Source organism: Protopterus annectens, chromosome 3.part0 (assembly GCF_019279795.1).
Source record: "Protopterus annectens isolate FY-2018-M chromosome 3.part0, PAN1.0, whole genome shotgun sequence".
Classification (NCBI taxonomy): Eukaryota; Metazoa; Chordata; order Ceratodontiformes; family Protopteridae; genus Protopterus; species Protopterus annectens.
This window is the reverse complement of record NC_056731.1, coordinates 1,049,114,294-1,049,136,438: the sequence shown is the minus strand read 5'-3', so window position 1 is coordinate 1,049,136,438 and position 22,145 is coordinate 1,049,114,294.

Genomic DNA, 22,145 nt, shown 5'->3' with positions numbered 1-22,145 from the left:
TGTCTGTGTAAATGGTCCAGCACCTTGGTGCTGTGGTGGCTGAGAATCCCCTGCTTGTACATATATTGACGTAACAGAATGGCCATATCCTGCTGTGGCCATACCTCTCGGCTGTACAGATTCACACAGGTAACTCAGAGGCAGGGCTCATATATCTGGTCAGTTCCCCTTCACATTGTGGTCTATGAGCAGGTTTGTAGCCACCCATTACTGGGTTTGCAGGCAGGGGTAATATGGGCACACTTCACAGTTTCGGACTTCACACACTCCATGATGTCCATGCTTCTACACCCCCACTCTGTTATTCTATCCTCTTCCTCACATTATGTGAGTGATATCTGAGACGTATTCCTATAGTTGTCCCTTCATCCCAGCGGTATTTAGGGGTTGGTCCACAGTTCATGCAGTAGGACATGGTGGGTATGCTACTGGGATTTGTCAACATGCCCTTGCATTTGTATTCTGTTGACTGTGTTATGTTGTTAGTTGGGACCCCATGAGATACCATACATTGACAGTAGGGGTGAGGCACAGGCCTTTGACAGAGGACTGTAGGCCATATGGTAGTGATGCAGGCCATCTGTAGCAGGTCAGTGCATTCTGTCAGTCTTACATTCCTAGGCTGCAAGCCGTTGGATTCCCCTAGAGTGACAGGGTAAGTGTACAAGGTGTTAATGGCAATAGTTCCTGTCCATATTAATCCACTGGTCTGGATGCTGGCAGGGTACTGCTTACAGCTAGGGACACACCTGCATGGGACACCTCTTCAGCATGCTGCATTCTGTGGGTATTCCCATACAGACATGGGGGTCATACTGCACTCATTCCCAACAGCAGAGATATGACCTGTGATAAACCTGTGGCTAATGGTGGGGTGAACTGAGTGCATATGTGATATGGAAGCTTCTTGTAGCTGAATCACAGATATACCTGGGACATTCACCTTATGCTGCCTTGTGCGAGGACATAGGCAGTCTCTCATTACTTCATAAATGTGCCTTTTGTGGTCTGCTACTGATTAGCCAGACTACATCGGTATTCCATACTACACAGACAACTAATGTGCTGCTAACCTGTATGTAGAATTCCAAAGGTGTGTACAGTTGACAGTTACATTTTATGTACTCTGTCTAGGGTACTTCCACCTGTGTACTGTGTGTATGTCTGGGCCCACATTCATGGCATGTCCATCATTCAGATGGTGACAGATACTGAAATCTGGACAGTGAGTATGGATGACTGCTGACATGGGTATTGCAGAGATGCATTGTGGTTGGCACTGCAGTTGTCAGAACATGGCCCTGTCATCAACATTACTGGCCATAGGCCACCGAGACACAACCCTCCACGTCTACATGCTGACCACTTCCAGACAATATTGAACACACAACAACCTAAGACACAAATCCCTGCATATTATACACATGCAACAAGCTATCCTGTAAATTGGGCTAGCTCAGGTAATCTGTGCTCCACTGTTATTAAACCCAAACATACATGTTACTGCATTTATACATAGGATTGAGGGGGCACACGTGACAACTTAAACAGTTCCTGTGACTGTACTGGTATTTCAGGTACTCTGTTAGCTTCCATGTAGTATTGTATTCTGCTCTATCATGCAGACTAGAGGCATATCAGTAGAGTACAGATCTTAGGTTTTACTGACCTACATTTGAGTTTCAGACCTCTTGCCCTTCAAAACTAATATACAACTGTCTATCTCTGTAGGTCTGGAGGGGGGCTGTTCACCATTGCCATCAATTGGAGGCCTTAGCACAGCCTTTATTTATGGTCATCTACACCTGTCCTGCTGGCTGAGGCTGGTGTTGGGTATGTGAGACTCACTGACATGTATTTGTGTGTCTTATAGACACACATTTGGGCCACCACATGTACTGCAGTGGGATTTGTCACCTTTTCTACTTTGTTGACAGCAGTATTTATTATGGATTTCATGCTGCCCATATAGGTGTCCACTATCTGCTGCCATCTTATTCAGTCACCCGATTCCCTTGCATGCTCACATCCATACCATAGTTACAACTAGCAGAACATACTGCACCATTCTGCAATTGATAGAAAGAGTGACTTACCTTGTGGCTGTACCAATATTGAGGATGGTGCTGGAGGTCTGACTATGTCGGATGCACATAGTACACTCCCTATACATGGTAAAGCACAGGTAGTGTCATGTTTGGCATTCCTTTTACTTCATGTGCAAGTCAGAGAGAGGTGTCATTTCCTGGGTACCTACCATGTCAGTGTATGTGCCATGCATTGCCTCTTTGCCAAAGCCTGGGCATACTGGGCATGCCTCCTCCTGCCTACATGGGCTGGCTCAGGTTGTTCCTCCTCCAAGTCGCTCTGTGCCTGTGATGGCTTTGGCAATGGTGGGGGGCTGTGTGGCCTTGCCCCATGCTGTTCTTGCTGCAGCTGTTTCCACAGGATCATATTGTGTATCATATCACATACAATGAACATTTGTGTACATGTAGCTGGAAAGTACTTGCAAGGCTCCACTGGATATGTCCAGGCAGCGGAACTGTGACTTGAGTACCCAAACACACCTGCTATTATGATTCTGGTTTATGCGTGTGCCTTATTATGGAGTCCTCATTCGGGTGTGTGTGCATTTCTGATGGGTGTCATCAGCCACAGCTCCAGTGTGTAACCAGCATCCTCCACTAGGTGGCCATATGGGATGTCCCCACTGTCAACTTTCTGATACAGCTGTGTCATATGCCAAATGTGGGAGTCATGATAGCTTCTAGGGCTGCCAGCATACACATTCAAGATAATGCCTTGGGCATCACACATGACCTGTCAGTTGATGGAGGGGAAGCCCTTGCGGTTTATGTAGACCCTACCCCACTCACTGGGTGGTGCTTTAATGTGTATGTGCATGCAGTCTATAGCACCCACTACGTCAGGGTATTCTGCTATTTGGTGGAAGAGATGCATATTGCTGGTCAACACCTCATTGGTGTTGAGGAAATATATGTGCTCACCGGCATGTGCTAACATGGCATCCAAGAACTGGTGGTGTACCTTGGATGCTGATGCCTGTGAGATCCCCGTGATATCCCCAGTTGGCCCTTGGAAGGTACCTGTGGCTAGCATTCTTTAGCCTACACATACCTTGGTATCCAATGGGATGGGTTTCCCTCTGTTGGTTCTGTGTGTCAGGTGTGGCAGGCACAGCTCAACAATTTGCTGTAGAATGTCCGTGTCCACCCTACAGTGCTCCCCTATCTCCAGCTCATGTAGCCCCTGGTAGGTTACCCTGTGTCTGTACACTCTTCTCCTCCTCCTCACTGTGGGTTGGTCATCAGCATTCACATCCTCACTACCCTCAGTCTCTTCCACATATTGATGTATGAGAACAACAACAGCCCTTAACATTTTGTTAGTTTTGTCAGGTAAAATTTCCCCGTCTGTGTACACCAGTGAGTTTGTGGGAAAAAAAAAAGAGAGAAAGATGTTTGCATAGTTTATAGTAGTGTGCTGGGTTGGGCTGCTGCCTGGGTAATTTGCTGATTCTGATACATTTCACCTGCCATCTATGCTAGTTCTCATTAATTGCCTTCCTAATGCTGTTTTCCCTTCCCATTGCCTTCCCATTTAAGCCCCGAGGTGCACCGCACATACACAGTGCTCAGATGTGAACAGAGCTGCTATTTATTATGGGTTTTTTTTAAACCCGGTGCATGATGCACACCCCCATTTATGCAATGTAAACACTGCTTGGCAGCCTCAGACACACCCCCTTTCTTAGCTATGCTTAGCTAAGGCAAACACAGACCACATAGCTCCACTAAGCTTACAGCATGCATGATACTCCCCCTTATGAGGTCATTTACCTTTTATACGTATACCATGGTTTTGTTGCACCTACACGGTTGGGTGCAAGCTAACACTGAGAGGAATTCTGTGATTCAGTATCAGTCCCCTCATTTGCATAAAACAGAATGCTAATTTATATTTACCACACTCACACTGAGCCTTCCCCCTTAGCAACCACTATTCCTTGGTATTGTTGTGCTGTGTAATGCATGCCATTGACTATCATGGCAAAATGCTGATTTGGGAAGTGATGCAGTATTTGGACTTGGAATTTTTTGTAGGGGAAGATTATAAGATACAGTACAGGCCATTTGTTAAAGAGATAGCAGTTAATTTTTAATGGCTAGTAGTATGCACGCTCCTCATCTTTTGGCATCTTTATCATATGGGGGAATATTTGCATACAACACTTCGAATAAATCTAAGCTTTGGGATGAGTTTTTTAAAGCTAGATCTAAGTTAAGTAGAGGTTACAGTGAAAACAATTTGAATTTGGCTGAGAGCAAAGCCAGAAGGGCTTTGGGGGAAACCAACACTAAGAGGATATGGAGTTATGTAGGGAGATATTATGTGGATCAGGATAGAAAGAGTGGGGAAAGTGAAGGAAAATATTTTTTGTAAATAAATTTTCACTATTTTCTGATAAACTCAAGAAACTTGTGGATAGATTTTGGCCCATTATTAGCAATGATGTAAATCTCGAGGGCTTGTTCCCTGAAAGGGTCACTTTTTTGTATAGTAGGTTCATGAATTTGAAGGAGCTTTTAAATATGGGCAAAGTGGAAATGGATAATGTTAGGAAAGGAAGCTTTCCATGTGGCAGGTGCAAAATAAGTCACAAATTTAATTGTGGCTCTTGTGGGGTAGCTTATATTATTGGTTGTGATTGTTTATCTATCAAATGGTATATAGGGCAAACGAAAAGAGCTGTAAACAGACATATTATGGAACATTTGAGGGACATTAGAAAGGGCAGATTGGAGAGCTGGTAGCAGATCGTTTTAGAAGGTTTCATGGAAACTCAGACTCAGACTCCAAACTCAGACTCAGACTCCAAACTCAGACTCCAACTTTTTTAGTGTGTTGGCTAGACCCCATGCTTGTCAGGGGGAAGAATTTTTGAGTAGATTGTTGTTGATGGAAACAAAATTTATTATCAATTTTGGCACTTTTCATCCTATAGGATTAAATCAGGATAGTAATATGAATGTCAGGTGAGGTTTAGGCAACAACAACAAATTAAGTTGCACATGTATATTAATTCTTTAAAGCAATATTAGTGTCAAAGTGTTATTATGTGTATTGGGTACTTTGGTTTGGGGATGCACAGTCGATTTAAACCTTCACATTTGAATTTTGTGAATTGTTTTTTGGTATTTTGTGGATTTATGGTTTTTCATATTTAAATGCTTATTTCCAACTTTTTTTTTCATATTTTTGGGCCGATCCCATTTCCACACCACTGCCCTACGCTTATATGGCTGAAATCGGCCAAAAAAAATAAAAGTTATTTTTTATAATTTTGCAACTATTTCCCATGCCAATGGCCATATATTTTGCCATTGACATGCTTACTACATTGAATACATGCTTTCTTTGGAGCTGTCATGCCTCCGTTTTGTAATTTGCAGAAATATATTCAGTTAGTAACCAAATACATTTCTGCAGGTTACACTATTGCTGCACATATGCCTGCCTGCTCCCTGGATCACTGATTCACCTCATTTGCATGGCTTTCACCAGCAAATGGGGTAATTAGAGTATAGTAGTGGTGTCCATGCAGAAATAGTGCAGGAGTGCTCATGCACATCCCGGGAGCTCATTCCTGGATCGCTCGTTGGCCATATAGCCTGCAGAAGCTCTTGCACTATTCCTGCACTTCATGCAGAGCTTGCTGAATCCTGGGGCAAGTTGAGCTGAAACAGTCAGCTTTCTGTGTAGATAGTGTATCAGTGCTTGGTGAAAGGGTTGATGCAGTAAACTTATTAACAAGAAGTGAAGTGTTCTGTATGCTCCAGGTCAATGGCAAATCCACAGATCTCAAAGTAGACACTGGGTCAAAGTGTAGTGTTATATCAGCAGACACATGTGCAAGAGTGAGAACTAATGAACAACTCAGTGTAACCAGTAGTGCGAGACTTGTTGTTTATGGAGGTGAAGAATTTCAAACCGAAGGTTCAGTGATACTTTCATGCTATTTGACTGTGAATTGTTACAACTTGTTATTCTATGTAGTCCGAAGATCAGTGCAATTTTTATTGGGAATCAAAGATAGTTTAAGACTGAATATGCTTTTTTTGCTAAAGGAATTCATCATGTGAGTGCAGTTCTGAGTTGCAATTTCTCAAAAGCCATTTTTTCAGAGTATGCTGATGTTTTTGATGACAAATTAGGCAAACTTCCAATTGTGTATTTCATGAAGTTAAACCCAGAGATCACTCCAGTGGTCAGACCAGTAAGAGTTCCAATAGCTATGCAAGATAGAGTAAAAACTCAGTTGGATAAAATGGTCCCACAAGGTGTGATTTGTTCAGTCACAGAACCAACTGAATGAGTGTCATCCATGGTAGTTGCTCACAAGAAAGGCTCAGAATATGCATTGACCCAGGAGATTTGAAGAAAGTATTAAAAAGACCATATCATCCAATGCACACAGTTGAAGAAGTTGCAGCGCTAATACCGAATGCCACTGTATTTTCTGTTTTGGATGCAAAGAGTTCATTTTGGCAAGTGATGCTGGATCGCAAATCCTCATTTCTAACTAAGTTTGGTACTCTGTTTGGCAGATACAGATTCCTAAAGATTCTATTTGGAATAAATTCTGGAAGTGATATTTTTCAGCATGCAACAAAACAAATTTGTCCGGGTTATCCTTGTGCCATAATAGTAGACGATCTGTTGATTGGAGGCAATGGTAAAGTAGATCATGACAGAAACAAAGTTCTAGACAGAGCACATGAAGTGAACTTAAAGCTCAGTCCTCTGAAGTGCAAATTCAGGCTTCCAGAAGTTATGTATGTAGGTCATTTTTTACAAGTACAATCTTAACACCTGACCCAACCAAGCAAGCAGCTATTCTAGAAATGTCAGCTCCAGACAATGTATACAATTTTCAGAGTTTTCTGGGCATGGTCAACTATTTAGGCACATTTATAGCAGACTTCAGTGAGTTGACAGTACCTTTAAGAGAGCTAATATGCAAAAATGTTGCATGGTCATGGTTGGAACATCATCAGAAGGCATTTGAAGACCTTAGGCAGAAAATTGCCACCCCACCTACATTAAGATACTATGATGTGAACAAACCAGTTTTTCTTTCCTGTGATGCTTCAGATTTTGGCCTAGGCAGTAGCCTACGTATCTAGAACACTAACCCAAACTGAGATGCAGTATGCTCAAACTGATAAAGAGCTTTTGGCTATAATATTTGCATGCTCCAAGTTTCATGATTATATTTATGGTCAAGTTATTCAGATTGAAACTGATCATCAACCTCTAGTTACTATTGTAAAGAAACCTATGCATTCTGCTTCAGTGAGATTACTAAGAATGATGCTCAAATTGTAAAAGAAATTATAATTTCAAATTAGTCTACACTAAAGACAGTTGCTTTAGCTGGCTTGTAATTTATCCATATCTCCTAGAAATACAACAGAACAGCTTGATGCAGAAACTTTTGACTTTGATATGATGTCAGTGTGTGATTTTTCCACCACTAGACTTGATGAGTTAAGAGATCACAATCTGGCTGATCCAATTTCACAGAAGCTCAATCATTATATTAATGTTGGATGGCTGTCAAAGCAATCTAGTGATTCATCTGAGGTGCAAGTGTATTTTTTTACAGAGATGAATTGTTGATGGAAGATGGCATTATTCTCAAAGGTTCTAAAATTGTTGTTCCTGCTTCCTTACAATAAGAATATATTCAGATTTTGCATCGTGGTCACACAGGATCCTCATCCACTAGAAAAGAGCAAGAGAATTGGTATTTTGGCCTCCATTATCAAAATACATTGACAGAGTTCTTTCTTCATGTTCAGTATGCAATAGTACTAGACCGCATTTGCAAAGAGAACCTCTTCAGCTACATCCAATTCTGACTGATATCTTTGAGTGGAACAATCAACACTACTTAGTTTTGGTAGACTCTTACTCAAATTGATTTGAGATTGATCTACTTCCAAACTTAACCTCATCTGTGTCATTATTAAGTTGAAATGTCATTTTTCAATTCATAGTAGTCCACACAAACTTTTCTGACAATGGTACTCAATTTATAAGCCAGTTGTTTCAGAAATTTGCAAAATAATGGGACTTTGTACATATCACTAGTAGTCTTGAATATCCTCAGTTGAATGGTCTAGCTGAAAAAGCAGTACAGAGTGCAAAGCAATTACTTGAAAGGTCAAAGCATGACAATACAAATGTATTCTTGAATTTGCTTAATCTCAGAAATATACCCTGTGATTTCCCTATAATGTATACTCAGGGTATGCTTTTGTCATCTACTTCTGAAGGAACTCATTTAGCTATAGATAATGATCTAAAGTACTGGTATCAGTTGATATCTGATAATAAAGTTAAAAATCTAGATTTCTTAAAACAAGAATTTGATCTAAGAGAAACTTGCTGGTTAGAGGTTCAGACCTTTAGACAACATCTCATTAATAAAATAGATCTAATGTCTATAACAGTTAAAGAATCTATTCCAACACTGATTGATTACTTGATATTAAATTTACAACATAAAGTTTCTGATAAAGTTAAACTTTGATACATACATAAAATTATCAGACAAGAAACTTTTTACAGTGTAGATACATACTGGAATTATTTCACTTCTATTAATGGGGACCCACCAAATCAACAAGATAAACAATATATATTGGAATCTGCCTATAGAACTACGTCTTCCATTGTCTGGAGACTTTATACATGGAAATTTTTACATAGATCTTTTTATACACCTTTGATGATGAATAAAATAAATAATAAAGATAATCTATGTAAGAGATGTAATGTAGAAATTAATGCTGACTGGGCTCATATGTTTTATGACTATAAAATTGAAAGAATACTGGAAGTCAATTAATGAATTTTTGCAGGCTCTTTTTACAGATAATTTCATTATTTCTAAATCTCTTATATTATTCAACACACCTGTACCTCAAAGTGTTAAAAAGGTTAAGCTTCCCTTGTTATGGTCTATTCTAGCAGTGGCTAGGAAAATAATAACCAGAAATTGGATTTCAGACACACCTCCTTTGTTCAATGAATTTAAAAATGTTATGAATATAGTGTGCCATATGGAAATAAACACAATTAGGTCAAGAACAACTAGAAAAACATATTATTATATTGTATGGGATAATTTACAAAATTTGTTAAAAAATCCTAATTTCAATAGCATGGTATTTTAGTTTAATTAATTGATCTGATTGTAGTGGATGTCTTTGTAAATACTTTAGTTGTTTTGTTGAATGTTATAATCATATCTATTTTTAATTACTTGTATAAAATTGTTATGATATTTCTCTTGTATGTTAAAACAATAAACCTGTTTTGAAAAAAAAAAAAGAAATATACCCTGTGATGATAGTCTTGGCTCAGCTGCTCAAAGACTGCTTTCCAGGCAAACTAGAACTACGCTACCTATTTCTTCAAGATTGTTGCAGCCTAACTCTAAGAATACTAAAGCCATAAAGGCTCAATTGTTTAAGAAACGTAATAACTAGAAATCTATTTATGACAGTTCAAGCAGATCACTTCATCCACTGAGGGAAGGAGAGATGGTATGAATCCAGACAACAAAAGGTTTTGATCGAATAGGACAGACTTCAGGCATCTTCTTCCTGTACCAGAACCATCATCATCATTGCAATCACAACATTGTATCTATGATGCAAACTCTAAACTGAAGAGTGAGTCAGACACTGTTTCCAGACCAGAATCTGTTCAAAAGTCTGACTCTGTTCCAGAAAGTGATATGAACATTCCACAGATAAACCATTTTGCAGAAACTGTCCCAGTTGCTAAATCTAACTCCCACTTTTATGTCACACTATATGGACAATTGTCTAGACCAAGTGTGAAATGTGCAGCAATGTGGACTAGATTATATATACCTAAATGTTTAATATTGTATAATGCATGTCTATAGATTACCTGTGATTTCTGCATGACAGTCTCATAACAATTGTATTGTCTATTTCTCAAAGAGGAAGGACGTAGATCAGAGTGCAAAGTGTCTGTGCTTATATGTTTAAGAAGCATGCAAGGCTGTATGTGCACGTATATAACCTGCACACGTGCACAACCTTAGTGCCATTTTGAAGGAGCAGCTAGGGACTGAGATTGCATGATCGTAGTCATTAATTGTATATAAAGTTACTTAAGTTACACTCTATAGTCAACAATGGTAATGTGTTTGTATATAATAAATCTGCTTGAACAGACCCCATGAAGACTTGTTTATTCATGTCCTAATATGGCAACGACAGCGCCCCCTTGTATGCCAATCTATTTATGAGGTACTGGGAAAAGCAATATGTTACCTTTTCCCAAATAATTTAATGTATATCTAAGATTTTGGTTGATATTTCTATCTTTTGGAATGGTTGTGTGGGGACACTAAGGGACTTTCTGGAATACATAGATGGGACTACAACTTTTTTTGAAATTTACTTTCAATATGTCCAATGTAAAAATAAGTTATTTATTTATTTATATTTGTTTACCAGGATAGTTCAACTGGGCTCTTAATCCTTTTTCAGCAGAGGCATGGGGGGAAAGGCCCACATTACAATTATATATTCAACAGTGTGTGTGTGTGTGTGTCTTTTGGCTTTTCCCGATTAGGGGTCACCACAGTGGAACTCAGGTCCGCTACTGATTGGTATTTGATTTTTACATGCCGAGTTACCAGCTCTGATGCACAACCTTCAACGAAGGTACGCCCATCCATGCATGTCACCACACAGAAGATGCTCTAACTGAGAATCGAACTGGACAGCGTCTTACTGTGAGGTGACAATGCTACAGCAGCACCACCAACGCAGGCCAACAGTATTATATACAAATATAAAATAAAATAAAAAAAAAAAGTACAGATAGTTGAAATAAAGTTTTATATATATATATATATATATATATATATATATATATATATATATATATATATATATATATATATATATATATATATATATATGTATATATTATATAGAGCTGTAATAACTACAGAGGGATTAAATTGATCAGCCATAGCATGAAGTTATGGGAAAGAGTAGTGGAAGCAAGGTTAAGAAGGGACGTGATGATTAGTGATCAGCAGTATAGTTTCATGCCAGGAAAGAGCACTACAGATGCCATCTTTGCTCTGAGAGTGTTGATGGAGAAGTACAGAGAATGTTGGAAGGAGTTGCATTATGTTTTTGTAGACTTAGAGAAAGCATATGACAGGGTGCCTAGAGAGGAGTTGTGGTATTGTATGAGGAAGTCGGGAGTGTCAGAAAAGTATGTAAGAGTGGTACAGAATATGTACGAGGGTAGTGTGACAGCGGTGAGGTCTGCGGTGGGAGTGACGGATGCATTTAAGGTGGAGGTGGGGTTACATCAAGGATCAGCTCTGAGCCCTTTCTTATTTGCAATGGTGATGGACAGGTTGACAGACAAGATCAGACAGGAGTCCCCGTGGACTATGATGTTTGCAGATGACATTGTGATCTGTAGTGAGAGTAGGGAACAGGTGGAGGAGACCCTGGAGAGATGGAGATATGCTCTAGAGAGAATAGGAATGAAGGTCAGCAGGACTAAGACAGAATATATGTGTGTGAATGAGAAGGAGGATGGAGGAATGGGGAGAATGCAAGGTGTAGAGGTGGCAAAGGTGGATGAGTTTAAATACTTGGGGTCAATAGTTCAGAGTAATGGTGAGTGTGGAAGAGAGGTGAAGAAGAGAGTACAGGCAGGATGGAGTGGGTGGAGAAGAGTGTCAGGAGTGATTTGTGACAGACGAGTACCTGTAAGAGTGAAAGGGAAGGTCTACAAGAGGGTAGTGAGACCAGCTATGTTATATGGGTTGGAGACAGTGGCATTGACAAAAAGGCATAAGTTTGAGCTGGATGTGGCAGAATTAAAGATGTTAAGATTTGCACTGGGTGTGACGAGGGTGGACAGGATTAGGAATAAGAATATTAGAGGGTCAGCCCAGGTTGGAAGGTTTGGAGACAAAGCCAGAGAGGCACAATTACATTGGTTTGGACATGTGTTGAGGAGGAATGCTGAGTATATTGGGAAAAAGATGCTAAGGTTGAAGCTACCAGGTAACAGGAAAAGAGGAAGGCCTAAGACAAGGTTTATGAATGTGGTGAGAGAGGACATGTAGGTGGTTGGTGTGACAGAGCAAAATGCAGAGGACAGGAAGAAATGGAAACAGGTGATCTCCTGTGGTAACCCGTAACAGGAACAGCCGAAAGAAGAAGATGATGACGATATATATATATATATATATATATATATATATATATATATATATATATATATATATATACTGGGCAGATTGCAATAATAGATTAAAATCACATATGATTTGCACATACAAAATGTTCACTCTTAGCAAAAACTAAAAGCACAGTACAATAATAAAATAAGGAGAAGAAGAGGGGGAAGGCATGCCCGAATGCAGGAAGAGAGGGGAAAGGTTAGGAGTGTGGTAGTGAGGGTAGGAACTTTGAATGTTGACAGTATGACTGGTATAGGAAGAGAGCTAGCAGATATGGTGGACAGAAGGAAGGTTGATATATTATGTGTGCAAGAGACCAGGTGGAAGGGAACTAAGGCCAGGTGTATTGAAGGTGGGTTCAAATTGTTCTATCATGGTGGGGATGGGAGGAGAAATGGGTTAGGGGTTATCCTGAAGGAACGGTATGCCAAGAGTGTTTTGGAGGTGAAAAGAGTGTCAGATCGGGTGATGTTTATGAAGCTGAAAGTTGATGGTGTAATGATGAATGGTGTTAGTGCATATGCTCCGCAAGTTGGGTATGCGATGGAGGAGAAAGAAAAATTTTGGAGTGAGTTGGATGAAGTGGTGATGACTGTACCCAAGAGTGAGGGAGTGGTGATTGGAGCAGATTTCAATGGCCATGTTGGTGAAGGGAACATAGGAGATGAGGAAGTGATGGGTAGGTATGGTGTTAAGATAAGGAATGCAGAAGGTCAAATGTTAGTGGATTTTGCAAAAATGGCTGTGGTGAATACGTATTTTAAAAAGAGGGAGGAGCATAGGGTGACATACAAGAGTGGAGGGAGATGCACACAGGTGGATTATATCCTGTGCAGGAGGGCCAGTTTGAAGGAGATTGGAGACTGTAAAGTGGTGACGGAGGAAAGTGTAGTTAGGCATTATAGAATAGTGGTCTGTAGAATGACGGTGATCAAGAAGAGGAGGAGGAGTGTGAGGGCAGCACTAAAGGTCAAATGGTGGAAATTGAAAAAGGGTGATTGTTAGGTGGAGTTTAGAGAAGAGTTAAGATGGGCACTGGGTGGCAGTGAAGAGTTATCGAGCAGCTGGGTAACTAAAGCAGAGCTAGTAAGGGAGACTGCTAGAAAGGTGGTGTGACATCTGGACAGAAGGAGGACAAGGAGACCTGGTGGTGGAATGAGGAAGTACAGGAGAGTATACAGAGGAAGAGGGTGGTGAAGAAGAAGAAGTGGGATTGTCAGAAAGATGAAGATAGTAGACAGGAGTATAAGATGAGGTGCATGGCAAAGAGAGAGGTGTCAAAGGCTAAGGATAAGGCATATGGAGAACTGTATGAAAGGATGTACACTAAGGAGGGAAAAAGGACCTGTACCGATTGGCTAGGCAGAGAGACTGAGCTTGGAAAGATGTGCAGCAGGTAAGGGTGATAAAGGACAGTGAGGGAAATGTACTCACAAGCAAGGAGAGTGTGTTGCACAGATGGAAAGAGTACTTTGAGGGGCTGATGAATGAAGAGAATGAGAGAGGGAGAAGGCTGGATGATGTGGGGATAGTGAATCAGGAAGTGCAATGGATTAGCAAGGAGAAAGTAAGGATAGCAATGAAGAGGATGAAGAATGGAAAGGCTGTTGGTCCTGATGACATACCTGTGGAAACTTGGAGGTGTTTAGGAGAAATGGCAGTGGAATTTTTAACCAGATTATTTAATGAAATCTTGGAAAGTGGGAGGATGCCCGAGGAGTGGAGAAAAAGTATTTTGGTACTGATTTTTAAGAATAATGGTGATGTGCAGAGCTGTAGTAACTAAAGAGGGATAAAACTGATCAGTCACAGCATGAAATTATGGGAAAGAGTAGTAGAAGGTAGGTTAAGAAGGGACTCGTGATACAGACAAGAAACACCAAAAAGATGCTACTGGCTCCAATTTTCCTTCGAACCAAGGTGACTTTTCAACAAAACCTAACTTTGTTGAGTATAAAGCATTTATAGACAAAAATTATTCTTTGCATAATTCCCAAACCATTTCTAACCAGAGACACTCACAGTCCAAAACATATAGGGAGAATTTGGATTACTTATACTTTTACATGGAAAAGTATAAACATTTAGGCTGTGATTGCACATTTCTTAAAGAGTGTTTAGATAAAAAAAATAGTTACAAAAGGTTTGCGAGTTTGTAAATTTCCAAACAGGGTGGAAGAGGGCTCTGAATTTCACTCTGAATTGATTCATATTTTTGATACATGTGGTTTAGAAGTGGTTAGGGCTATTCTTAATGAAAATGAGAGGGTTAAGACAGAACTGTTGTGTAAAATGGAAAACATTAATACTGCCATCATTAATGATCTTCTTTTTATTGTGCAATCAGAGAAGGATTTATATTATGACATTTTTGCTCAAATAGATTTAGGATGTAAAGAAAATATGAAAAGGAAGCAAGGAAAATTGGATAGGGACCTTAAAGAATATAAGGAAGGTAAGACCTATCCAAAACCTAGACCATATAATTCTTTCTTTAAAGAACACAATTTAGAAGTAAAGAATAGATTTTATGATGGAACTAATGAACTCCAACAAATACAACATGATATATATTGGAAGAAAACCACGGGGACATCCCTTTAGATCATTCACCTCCAGTACGGAGGTCCAACAGGATTCACAAACAGAATCCAGTTTATTACACTTCCTACCATCACAGGGGGAACTATAGGAGATAGAAACATCTTGTTCTGATTTACAGATAAAACAGCAAGGTAACACTTTTGAGTTTCAAAATTACAAAATATTTAATTATAGCAACTTGGATATAAACTTGGACTATTTCAAACTATTTTCCAAAGGTTTCAGGTTCATTCCTACAAGGAAAACTAGTATCCCAAGGGCCATAGTTGATTTAAAATTATTTTTAAGGAAAAAGAACTTGTCATTAATATTTCAGAATTCTAATTCTAACAACACCAGTGCAACCACGTTAAAGAAAAAAAAGTGTCATTAATCCCCCTTTGCACCCTCAACTCAAAAACATGAAAAGCATATTGGAAAGGGAAATTAGAGACGCAGTGGGACAACATAAAGTATATTCTAACCTTTCCACAGAGGAGAAAAAAATATTGAACGATCTGAAGGAAAACAGATCCCTCAGGATCATGCAACCAGACAAAGGGGGTGGTACTGTCCTTATGGATGTAATATTATATGAATCAAAAATGAAAGACCTGTTATATGATACTTCTAAATATTCTAAAGCTTCTGTTAATGAAGTTAATATTGCAAATTCTAAAATTAACATCATGCTCAATGACTTACTACCTGAAGGTTCTATTAATATTGAATTGTTTAATTTTTTGTCCAATAAACATCCAAGAGTTCCCTCAGTCTTTGGCATTCCCAAAGTACACAAAGACTTAAGTGACCCCCCCACTACGTGTTATTGTTTCATCTGAAGGATCTGTTACTACTCCCCTGGCTGAATATGTGGATGACAAATTAAAGGGGCTTTCCAACAAGGGTGTTACAGTTCTAAGGGACTCATGGGACTTCCTTAGACAAGTTAAACCGTCCAATATACGTTTTGTTACTTTAGATATAGTTGCCTTGTTTGGTTCTATTCCCCATGATGCTGGTCTCCTATGGTTAGAAGAAAGTATGAGGGAAAGTGCCTTTATTTCCCCAGATGATTTTAGAAACTGCCTTCTTTTCATGGAGGTTATTCTAAAAAACAACTTCATGTATTTTCAAGGAGAGTTTTTCAAACAAGAAAAAGGTGTGGCCATGGGGGCCAAATGTGCCCCCACATATGCCAACATAGTTTTATCATGGTGGGAGAAAACATTTACTATTCACAGCCACTTTTCTAGTTGTTGGTGTTTATATAAACGGTTCCTTGACGACATTTGCATTTTTTGGACAGATACCCTTGAGAAGTTTTTTTGAATTTTTAGACTACATTAAGGGTACTACTAATTTTTTGGATTTCACTTTTAATTTCCATCAGCAAGAATTACTATTGTTAGACATTTCTTTAAATAAGATCAATAATGATTTTTCATCTAAAATTCATAGAAAACAAACTTTCTCTAATTAGTTAGAGCTAGTCGAATGACTTCTAATGATGATGACTTTAATAACGAATGTGAATTAATTCTGAATATGTTCAGAGAGAGAGAGGTTACCCAAACAATTTGATGTATGAAATGGTCGATGTAGTAGTTGAAGGAAGAAAGGGGAGATTTTCCCCTATTTAGGGTCAGGACGTTCCTATTACAACTGGAACTGAGGTCCAAAATACCCCTCACAACAACTGGGAACAAGCTTATATTCTGGCCTACACAGGAGACTCATGTGTTATTAAAGATGTTATAAGTAGAGAATGGGATAGGTTTGCACAAATTTCAGATTTGGCACAGTTCGATAAGCAACCTTTAAAATTTATTTATAGAAAAGATTTGAATTTTAAACAATTATTTGAGTTCAGTGGAGGTTCCAGTGTATGTAGTAGATCAGGGAGGTTAGGAACCTTCAAATGTGGGTTTTGTTCTCAATGCCCACATATAACCAACAGTTCTAGTATATATATATATATATATATATATATATATATATATATATATATATATATATATATATATATATATATACCATCTAGAAATAGGCAAGTTACTAGTACTAGTTATTCTAATTGTAACACTAATGGTATTGTTTATATTGCCACCTGCAACCACTGTAACTTTTTCTATGTAGGGAAGACTGAAAGGAAGTTAAAGCTTAGAATTTACAAACATTTTTATGAAATTAAGAAACAGAATGGAAATAATGCTCTGTTCCATCATACTTTGGTATGTAAGCAAGCTTCCTTCAGTTTTTTTGTCTTAGAGACAGTTCCTAAAGAGATAACGGGTGGTATGTGGGAATCAAAGCTAGCATAAAGGGAGCTGTTTTGGCAGATCATACTGCACTCTATAAAATCGCCAGGTTTAAATTATTTTTTGCCCAGTATACCAGTACTAAAATTAAGAACAGCTAAGCTTTAGTTCATTAAAATTTTCGCAAGATGGCAGTACTTCAAAATATTTTTAAATATTTTAAGTATTTTATATAGTAGAATGAAACATGTTTTTTTTTATTATTGTTAAAATAATGTTATTAACATATTAAAAACTATTTATAAATAGTTGGTATTAAAGAAAGGTTTTAACCTTTATATGTTCATTTTATATTAAAAATTGTGGTAAAAGTGAAACTTATGTATACTTTAGTTAGGGTAGGTTTCTTTTAATATGGTGTTCTATTCAAAGACAGTTCATTGGATAATTAATCAATTACTTTAAACACAAAAGTTATAAAATGCTTGTTTTAGTCTCATTGTGAGTTTCTGATGAAGAAGTGTGAAAACGGATTTGTATTGACAGCGTTTAAGTTGTTTGGTTTCACAATAAATTACGTTGACTATTTAGAGTTGGGTGTTTTTAACATCAACAGTGTGCAACACATTGTCTTGGTGCCCTTATTTGGTTCTCCAGCGAACCTATTATTTGGTTTTAGGTTAAGAAGGGAGGTGATGATTAGTGATCAACAGTATGGTTTCATACCAGAAAACAGCACTACAGATGCTATGTTTGCTCTGAGTGTGTTGATGGAGAAGTACAGAGAAGGTTGGAAAAAGTTGCATTATGTCTTTGTGGACTTAGAGAAAGCATATGACAGGGTGCCTAGAGAGGAGTTGTGGTATTGCATGAGGAAGTCGGGAGTGTCAGAGAAGTATGTAAGAGTGGTACAGGATATGTACAAGGGTAGTGTGACAGTGGTGAGATCTGTAGTGGGAGTGACAGATGCATTTAAGGTGAAGGTGGGATTACATCAAGGATCATCTCTGAGCCCTTTCTTATTTGCAGTAGTGATGAACAGGTTAACAGAAGAGATCAGACAGGAGTCCCTGTGAACTATGATATTTGCAGATGATATTGTGATCTGTAATGAGAGTAGGAAACAGGTTGAGGAGACCATGGATAGGTGGAGTTATGCTCTAGAGAGGAGAGGAATGCATGTCAGCAGGACTAAGACAGAATATATGTTTGTGAATGGGAGGGAGGATAGAGGAATGATGGGGATGCAGGGAGTAGAGTTGTCAAAGGTGAATGAGTTTAAATACTTGGGATCAACAGTTCAGAGTAATGGCAAGTGTGGAAGAGAGGTGAAGAGAGTACAGGCAGGGTGGAGTGGATGGAGAAGAGTGCCAGGAGTAATTTCTGACAGGCGAGTACCAGTAAGAGTGAAAGGGAAGGTCTACAAGAGGGTAATGAAAACAGCTATGTTATACGGGTTGGTGACAGTGGCACTGACAAAAAGGCAGGAGTCAGAGCTGGACATGGCAGAGTTAAGGATGTTAAGATTTGCACTGGGTATGATGAGGGTAGACGGGATTAGGAATAAGTATATTAGAGGGTCAGCCCCGGTTGGATGGTTTGGAGACAAAGCCAGAGAGGCAAGATTGGGTTGGTTTGGACATGTGCTGAGAAGGGATGCTGGTTATATTGGGAAAAGGATGCTAAGGACGAAGCTGCCAGGTAAGACAAAAAGAGGATGGCCTAAGATAAGGTTATGGATGTGGTGAGAGAGGACATGCAGGTGGTTGGTGTGACAGAGCAAGATGCAGAAGACAGGAAGAAATGGAAACAGATGCTTCACTGTGGTGACCCCTAATGGGAACAGCCGAAAGAAAAAGAAGATTATAGAGGTGCATGTCAGAATATATAAATATGTTAATTGTAGCTTATTTGTTTAAGAAGTGGACAAAGGGAGTGTTAAAAGATAGTATTTGATTAAAAAGTCTACCTAATCTACATAGATATAACCATCAGCAAGAACATTGAAATGTCTATATTTGTTTTGACCATTTTTAGGAAGCCCATCTTCTCTAATTCATATCTACATGTTTAGAGTTACTACCCTTTCTGGCAAAAGAAGGGTTTGGTTAAAGGCTACATGGTAAAGCTTGCAATGATAATTTCAGAAGACATCATATTAAAAATGAGCTGGAAATTCTGATGTGTATGTTTATGAACATGGTTATGATATAGTAAAAATGACAAGAATACACTTTTTTAGAAACACTGCAGTGTAAACTGTGCTCAAAGGTCTTGTTTGTTGCTCTTGAGCATTCCACCCAACCCAGTGGAGGTCTATGGGAAGAGAAATTAAAGTATAGAGAATTGATTTGGTAGTTGGGGCTTAATGCAGGTCAATATCCTAGGTTAAATGAAATCATATATGTTGTAGTGTACTAAAGCTAATTGGTATAAAATTATGAATTTCAATAAATGCGGTACGTCTACTTTATGTGTGTTTTTTATAAACACATTTTTTAATTTTTAAGTTCCTTGGAATGATGAGATGTTAAAAATCAATATTTTTTTTCGAATAGAATGTCACTTTTATACCTAAGATGTGTTTTATTTGTATTATAAACAATTTAATTGTAATTTATTTTTTGTCTTAGAGGGAAGTGCACTTTAAACAGAGATAATTTTTTAGTCATGTGACTACTCAATGGGTTATTTAAACCTGTGACATCTTGCAAAAGCAGTTCAGATGAAGTCTGCACTATTTGAATGAAAGCACTTACATTTAATAAAGTTATTTATTTATTTCACTATCTTGTGAAAATCTTGATGGTTGGGTTGTGTGGTGTGTGGCAATGATACATTTCAACAGCTAAATTGCCCCACTGCAAGTAATATGATGGGATACTATCAATCACATTCACAAAAAGGAATGCTAAAATGTAATTTTGTGCAATATGTAGGGTCATGTATATGGTAAAACAAATGTAAATATGTTGATAAAACTTTTTGATAAAGACTGAAAGTATTGGTTAATAGGCAATGTCTTATTCCCTTTTCCCTTGGCTATTTGAGGCATCTGCTAAAAAAATGCTACAGGCCTGCAGACCCTTGCATCATCTGGGACAAGACTGTGGATCAGCAAACAGGCCATAGCCTGCTTCTCTTCTTGGGATTGGTGCTAACATTTTGCTTCTGGTGGAGAAGAAGCAACGGAGTATTGTATCGAAACAGAGTGAAGCTGTGCTGAGACCAGCATTAGTAGTAGCCAGGCAATAGCCATTCATGCGGCTCCCCTCTTTTCATCATTCTTGACAAGTTAATTCTTTATTTTTCAGTAAGTACTGCTTTATTTCTTTCTAACTTCAGAATATCTGTCTAAATACTTCATCCTTATATTTTCGGGTTCCTATTAGATGAACAAACGATCAAAATGTTGAGTACAACATGCTCGAAAAACTTTGATCGATTGTGTATCTATTCAAAAAGATGAAAACTGGAGTTCTGAAAGGTTTTAGTTGGCCCTGGTGGTGAGTGTAGCTTGTGACGTAAGGACTCTACATTGTCTGGAATGGCTAGGTAAGTAAGTTCCATACTTGTGTGCGTGTGTTGTAATTACTAGGTAATTGCCCTTTCCCCAATGCAGAGCAATCTTGGAGTTGGTATATATAGTTAGGGGGGGTGTGGGAGGCACAGCCCCCCACATTGGGGGGTGTGGGGGGGCAAAGCCCCCCACTTTCTTTTAAAAGTAGAAGAGTGTGTTTAGTTTTGAATGTTGTTGAATGATGTGATAATGTATGGGTTTATATGTATTAGTTGCATGTGTGTGTGTTGCATGTTAATGTAGGGAAGGTGTGGGACAAATGAAAATTTTCGGAACTCCATTTTTTGTTATTTTAAGGGTTTAGTTAGATGAACGTTCGATCAAAGTGTGTCGAGCATGTTGTATTTGATATTTTGATTGTTTGTTCATCTAATACAAACCCATATTTTCAGGCTCTACGTATTAGTTTCCTCTCAAGTATTTGGCACTGCTCTGTACAGACTCAGACACCTTGAGTGACATTTTTCCTGTAAAAGGAATATATAAGAAAACAGCTCCAATACTTGTAATAATGACCATCCCTTCTGGCATATCTAAAGGTCAGTTCCCTGTGCTTTCTCCTATTAACCTGGTGAACTTGGGCATTCTGAGGCAGTGTAGCAACTGCATCATGTACACAGACAACCCTCTTCTCTTACCTCCCAACACTCAGACTTATGGAGATGCACTTATATATCCAAATTGGAAGCCGTGCACTATTAAGTCAAGACCGGAATAGGTGGTCATACCTGCACCACACCACATGCAACACATAGCCCTCCAGAACACCTGCCATCACAGCTCTCACATAAAAACACAAACCACACACCCACCTTCATGGAGGGTCTCAATAGAAATCTACCCAAACAACAGAGACTTCTAAGGCAGAAACGCACTCAACCACCACAACACAGCACAAACCACAAGACACAGAGCTCACCTACACAGTGTGCCCCTCAACCTAAGCCCCTAAGGCAAAACAGCTTGCCCACTACACTAATCATAGGTGACTCAATAGTGAGGCACACTGATGTCTAACTCACTAGGTTGAATAAGGAGAAGGTAACAGTCAGATGTTTATCAGGTGCCAGAATCCAACACATAACACACGCACTCATGTCACTCCACAACAAGTACAATTATGACTCTGTCACTGTCCATGTGGGTGTGAATGACATGAGATGTACCTCCCTGGACTACATGAAAAGAGACACGGAAGAGCTCTCAGATTATGTGGCCAAGAAAGGTATGACCCTAGCACTGAGCAGCATCCTACCATCGCACAGAATGATACCACAGTACAAGCAGAAAATGACTGACTTAAACAATTGGCTAAGTTTCTGGTGTCATTCTAAGGGGATCCAGTATCTGTCTGTTTGGGATGACATGA